This window comes from Haemorhous mexicanus, chromosome 7 (assembly GCF_027477595.1).
Source record: "Haemorhous mexicanus isolate bHaeMex1 chromosome 7, bHaeMex1.pri, whole genome shotgun sequence".
In the NCBI taxonomy this organism is placed as follows: Eukaryota; Metazoa; Chordata; class Aves; order Passeriformes; family Fringillidae; genus Haemorhous; species Haemorhous mexicanus.
This window is the reverse complement of record NC_082347.1, coordinates 16,798,276-16,805,433: the sequence shown is the minus strand read 5'-3', so window position 1 is coordinate 16,805,433 and position 7,158 is coordinate 16,798,276.

The window sequence follows — 7,158 nt, the reverse complement described above, 5'->3', positions numbered from 1 at the left end:
AGTAATATGTGCAGAAAACCTTTTCACAGGTGAAACATTCTCAGAATCATTTAGTATGTCAAGCTACCTTTTATTTTAACAGCATAGTTAGTATTTTTCACATAATATTTAGGTGTGAAATCATTAGCATGAATAATTCAGCTATGATTTTTTATATTTTTTTTTCCTATTCACACTCTCCATTAACAAAGAAAACCTGGTGAGCAGAGTGCTGCAAGAACAGTAAATGCGTGAGTTGAAAAAATAAAATATATATGCTGAAGCATTTCTAACAGTGATTTATTATCCATGAAGTACAATATAATTACAGCATCTGTTGATTATAACTTTGTTATTATAGTTTCTTTGACCTATTTGTTAAAAACTGCCTGCATATAATGTGTTTCTTGTACAAAGCAAATCTGTGGAACAGAAAATAGTACTGCTGACATTATTATGATAGGGCAAAGAAAATAATGTAAAATGACTTTACTGAGAGTTTAGGGGGTACAAAAATTATCACTGCATCCATTTAACTCACCATTTAAATCAATTTGCTTTATCCTTCCATCAGATTTCTGCCTCATTCCCTGCACTTGACCTTTCTTCTCATGCCCTACACTCACTCTCTTTAATATTTTTTTTTACATCTTTTTCATTCATTGTGTGACCTCAGTGCCTTATTTGCTGCACCACTCTGACTCTTTGTGGATGAAAAACTCACTGATGCCCTCAAAGTCATTCATTGTGATTAGTTGTTTTTTTTATTTGCTGTTTTTCTTTTTTTAGGTCACAATATTTTAAGTTCACTTGTCAAACTACGGGGATAATAAATTTCCCAATTAAGCAAGTTTAAATTACTTGAATTAGAGATTAACCTATGAACCTTTCTCCCCAGAATCTTCCCGATAGCTGACAGAAGAGTTTTTCTTGGTATACGTAAAGCTTATGCAAAATATGATGCTAAAATGTGGCAAAGCCATAAGCTACTGATAATAGGTTCCCATAACTGACAGTGTTAAGAAACTAGCACTGCTGGGTTTGTAGGCTCAATTAAATCAATCATGTCCAGTTAGGAAAAACTGGTCTTGGCATTTGTTATGTCCTGTATTTTTTTGCAGTATTGACTATTCCATCCATCTTGGAAATATATTTCAAAGAAATGACACCATTTGAAAACCAGCTGATTTGATGAAATGGCCCAATCCTTATATTCCTCTGAGTCACTCTGCAGGGAAAGTGATCTTTTTTCAATATATTTTTTTCTTTAGGAAACATTAACATTTAACTATATTTATGTGAACATGGAAATTAAACCTTTCTTATTATTTCATGTTGATTTTTAGAAAAGCTACAGCTGGGCTTTTCTTGGATAACTGATTACCAGCTGATTTTTGGCTCAAATGCCAGAAAAAAAAATCCCCAATATTTGTTTAGCTAATTTCACTGAGTTGCACTGAACATGCTTTTGAAAAGACAACTGTGAAGCCAATATTACATTAATGTTAGTTGATGGAAACTAATTAATTCTAATTTTTAGGTTAACTAATGGGACTAACTTTATTAGGGGAAAGGGATATTCAGGTGTAGATTAAAAAAAAAAATTGAAACCCTGATCAAATGAGATTAAAATCAAATGAGCCATAGGGTGGCTAAACATGTGAGAGCATAGCATCAGCTCTGTGTAGAGCAGGAAATTTCTTATTTTAAAGAAAAGAAGGAAAATTAGGAAGGATAATTTTGTAGAGGTTTATGGTAACTGTTGTCCTTAAAACATTCAAGGCTTTGGGTCCATACAGAGCTGTCACTTACCCAGCTGGCAGGGAGGGCAGGATTATTAACTTAGTTTGTGTTTCACAGAGGCTTTGCTGGGCACCGCACAAGTGTACTGGACTCTATTCACCCATGTGAACAACAAAAAAAGGGGCTCTGTTTGTTTATGATTGTACTGGGAAGGAATACATCTGGTCTATTTTTAACAGCTTTGTGCCAGAGAAAGAGATGTCTTCTTTTCAAGGCTTTTCAAAATAGAGAGACCTTAAAAATGTACTTCACTTTATCAGCTGACAGTGTTCATGCAAACAGAAATGAGACAGGGAAGAACAGGAAGGTCAAACTTGCATAAACACCCTGTTGCATATGCTGACTGCCAGGAGAAAGAGCACTGTGCAGCTGAACTGAATGCATTATGCAGAGAAGACAGAAGATGCTACTTTGGCAAAGTCAAATTTCTCTTTTATGCAAGCTCCCACGGGATAAAGCTTAGAACTACTATTTCCTTTTAGTAATGTAGGAAGCATAAACTAAAATGGATTTTTATGAATCTGGCATGATGTTTTCAATGATAAAGGCAAAAGGGGCTCTTGAATGTTTTTGTTTCAAAGTACATCCTATATATTTTTCTGTTTCTGTCAGCAAAAAGCTAAATTTCCTACCACCATCCTTCTAATAAAACTCTGTCTCTTTTCAGGAACCCCACTTGCTGCTGCAAAGAGGCATCCACCAGAAGCTAACCTCCTTACCTTGAATTTCATATGCAATGAGTAGCAAAATCTGACACCAAATTATTTTAGGAAGAAAATTCAAAGTCAAGCTATTCCCTTAGAAAAAGCCATTTGAAACCTTTGGGGAACAGATATGGAAACATAATTTAAAACTCATTTCCCTACACAAGTGATTGGGATTAATTTCAACAAATCCAGTGTTTACTATGCACAGAACATCTCCTCTCTCACCACAAGCCCCGGACACTTTGGACTACTCTTTCATTTGTTGCTTCCTATAAAAGTGCGCCCTCATTCTGCTTGTGTAATTCAGATTTGTTTTTATCTGCAAGAAAATGCCTCTTCAGTTACTGAGACCAAGCCTGCTGTAGCTGTGGGAGAAGTGCCTGGCCTGGGCTGTGCCACAGGGAAGCAGCACCACAGTCCCAGCCCAAGCCATGCCAGGGATGTGCGACCCCGGCTCTGCTCGCGGGCACCCCTACTGACGATCCACAAGGACTGGGGGGAAAAGCTGTGCTGGCTGGCACTAGCTCTACTGGAAAGCACTGCTTGCATTTGTAATGCAAAGCAGACATGATTTCAGAACCTGATCTCTTTGACAACAAAGGCTGTAGAAGATTAGAAATACTTAGATTTGCACTTCATTAAAAAATGTATTTCCCTCCTTAAAAGGAATTGGTTTTCTTAACTCATTTGCCTTGCTTCTCTCTTGAGTGTGTATTTCCATTTGTGCCTTTAGTGTATTCCGGTAGTTCTATGAACTGTGGATGTTTTTTTCCCACCAATTAGTCCATTTGGGACTATTTTATTAAAGTCTTTTTGGCATTTAAAATATGTAGATGACAACATTAATCTGATTAAAGTTTAGGTTAAGTTGATAATACAAAATGTAAAAAAGCAGCACAAGGTACAATTACTAACATAATTATTTTCATTATCAATACAATTATATTTTTCAGTTGTTGCTTGCTTAACCTTTTTATTTTTTCTCCATTTTTTTTCATTAGCTCTAATCTACTGCTGTGATAGGCAGTTCTCTGCTTCTTCAAGCAGTTTGAAGGTAGAAGTAGACAGAACTATTAGCAGAGGGATAAAAGTCTTTTATCTCTTTCTGTCTGGCTGAACTCCAGTGCAGTAAACTCAGCCAGCAGGACTGTTCATTTTTCTTGGGGGATGAGAAATTGGGGGTCTCAGTTTATTTTCCAGTCCTGAATGGTTTCACTGAAAAATCATGACAATCTTGAGGCTTGTAGGCAGTATCAGGAAAAAGAGCCAAAACATACCATTTCATCCCTGGAAGTGTCCCAGGAATTATTTTAAAGGCCCACTCTATTCTGTTTCACTGGCAGGCTATGACCAGTGACATTTCATCAGTACAACAGAGCAGCTCTTGCACCTGGGCATGATGGGCAGCAAAATATGTCAATGCTGTAAGAACTGCAAAGTGAAAATGGTGCAAAAAATGATGAGGAAGTGATTTAAAACAGGAATTCAGAGTGAAGAGGTAGGCTTAATTTTAATAGGAAAGAGAGGAAGCTCACAGGTGGTTTACATAGATTAATTCTCATGTAATACTGTTCTCTGAGGGAACGGATTTGTTTTGACTTGAAACTGGGCTGTGTCTGATGGCACTTCCCCTTTTGTCCACTCTAAAGGAGTGATCATGGAGAGACTGTGAACTGGTGAAGTCTGAAGTGAAGGAAACTGCTGGCTTTGAAGCCCACAAGTGCCCATGAGTTCCCACACCTACACTAAAAGATAGTTGGGACTAATCAGTGGATGATGTTTTTTCCTCTGGGATTTTCATGTTGCTTTGCAGGCAGTACTCACTTGAACTAATGAAAGCAGATGCTTCCAAACGTAAATCTATATCCCTAAGGGTAGCAATTCAAAGTTGAACTTCTTGATGTAAATTAAGGAAGACTTAATTCAAAAGGCTTGCATTTGTAAAATGTTTCACCCACATCTAACCCTGGGATTTCTTGATTTCTCAGTTAAAGGAGCAGGTTAAGAAACTAGAATTCTGTTCTTACTAACACCGTGTCAGTACAATGTGTTTTGTGGCATCATTTTCATTCTGTGTATTTGGTTTGATCATCCATCAAATGAGTCTGTAATAATTAATTTTTGGTTTTAATTAGGTTCTACAAAATCCTTCAAAGTTTCCACTATTTCCAATATTTCTGTTTGCATGTACATGGTTCTTTGTCTTGCTTTGGTAAAGCATCTCCTAAACTGCATGAGGCTGCAGTTTGTGAAATGCCCGGGGAGGCAGCTATGTCAGTTGAAATTAGGGTGAACTGTGCATGAAGCACATATTTTCCTCATAGACATGATCTCAACATCAATGAATGAAAAATATTTGTGCAGGCTCTCCCAATGGGAAGCAAGTGAATGGAAAATGAGAGCCGCTCTTAATCTGTATGATACCTTAAAAATGCACACAGGAACCAATTCAGTCTTTCATACACAATTAAGGGTTGCAAAGCTACCCTTAAAGAAAACCCAATGTGCAGATGTCATTCAAAAACTCAGCTCCCAGGCTACCTGAAGGAAAGGCTGAGGTACAACACAGCATTAGAGAAGCAATGGAGAAGAAGACAGCAATCAGAAAGGTTTATTCTCTAAATGAGCAGCAAAAACCCATTAAATATTAAAACGATGACCATTCAGAAGAGCAGATTAATGTACAGTTCTGAAACATGAGTCCTGATCCAGTGCTTAGCATGTGTGCTGGATAAAACATCATAGATTATTAAAGATTGTATTAATTCCTTTAATGCCTAGGAAGCAATTGTGACTGAGTTCTCCCACTTATCCTAAAACAGTTGGCAGGATCTAAAGTTGAATCCTGGCAAGACTACAGTAAGACCACCACTGGGAGATTTTTCAATCCCTTTTCTGGCACACAGGACAGTTCCTGGCCTCTGCACGCTGCCAGTGCTGTACTCCTTGATTCTGCCCTTTTAAGCAAAAGGAGCATGGTCCAAGATTCACACATTTCTGAGCCTTGGAGCCCATTCACCTTATCCCAGTTGCTCCACAAATTGTATGGAATGGCCATGAATATAACACATCTTGAGTGAATTACAACACTTCAGTTCTGTAACTTGGGAGGTGAAAGGTGTCTAATTAGTAAGAAAAAGAACAGAAGGAAGAATGAAGAGATAACAATAACGAGGCAAGGGAGGAAAAAGGTGCTTAGTGATGCCCATGATGAATACAAACACATGAAAGCAACACAGGAATAGGCAACCTCTAATTGAGCTTTTTTTTTTTTTTGGTGCCACTATGTTATTGTAAACAGCTGAAGGGAAAGCTTTTTAAAAGAAATAAGCATGGATTACAGGAGAAGAGGAAACAATATTCATGAAGCATTTAATAGCATCAGGCTTCCTAATGCAATCCCTCATCCCAAATATTAGAAATGCTTTGAAGTCTGACAGCTGCTCTCTCTTCTTCCTCTCCAAAAATGTGGTCTTCTAAAGATAGCATGTTATCCTAAAGAAGCATACTTCAAAATTTTTAAAAGTTGCCATAGAGAGTTTCTTTCAAGTTATGTCAATTAGTTTGCTTTTCTAATTCTATTGAAATAAATCTATAGGTCCAAAGTCAGCTATTAGCAGATTTTGTTGTGGTACATCACATGTAGTCCCTCAAACATGGGAGAGCTAGGAAAACACAAGTTTAAGTGAGATGACACTGGACATCAATCATCCTCTAGGAATACCAGAGAATGACCAGAAAGTAATCTCTGACTTTGTGCCAGTAAAACAATCTCATGTAATACACTGATTCATTCAGACACCAGCCCAGTGGTCAATATTTACTAGTAAATCTGTAGCAGCTGAATGTCTTTTCTCTGAATATGGTGACAAACCTAAGCTCAGTACACTGTAGCTTGAACACAAACCTGCTGGAAGAAAATACTATTTCTACACAAAGATTTAATAGTTCCCGGCACAAATACCAATAAAATACCTATAAATTGCTTAGGAATAGTTAAAAAAAAACCCTCTAGAAACAGCAGCACTTTTTTTAGCTGAGAAATGTATGCCAAATTTAAAGTCAACTGTGGAAAGTGTTGTCAACCCAGGCATTCAAATGAAATTCCCTTGGTGCTTTCCTAAACTGTGGTTGAACAAACCAGCAGAATAGTGAAGGTTTTGGTTAGAAGCACTCAGTACCCAGAAGTTCCTAAAACTGGTGCTTCTGTAAGGCATCCAAGTGCTGGGACATGAGACTGAGAAATTTGCTGACCTGCAGAGTGCTGGCTCATCCATCGCCTGCTCCCTGCATGTGTGTTCTGTCGGGTGAAGAACAGGTGCCAAATTCAAGTACAGGTGACTACCTTCTTATCCATACTTTCATTGTAAGGGGGTAGGAGGAGACTGGAGGACCACTCTACTCCAAGGGAAAGGTCTGGCTGACTGTGCTGCCAGGCAGGCTGGACCATTCCCAAAACTTCTGGAGAAGATGGGCCAGATGGTTTGTATTTAGAATGATGGACTTATGGATAAATAATTGCATTCAAATCCAGCAGATGCATATAACTAAAGCAACTTAATTTAAAAGATAAAGGTGTGGAAATCAAGTAGAGGAGAAGCTTTTTTTCATAAACAATGCCCTCTTTAAGAAAATCTTTGTTCCCTTAACCTGTCCTATTAACATTTAG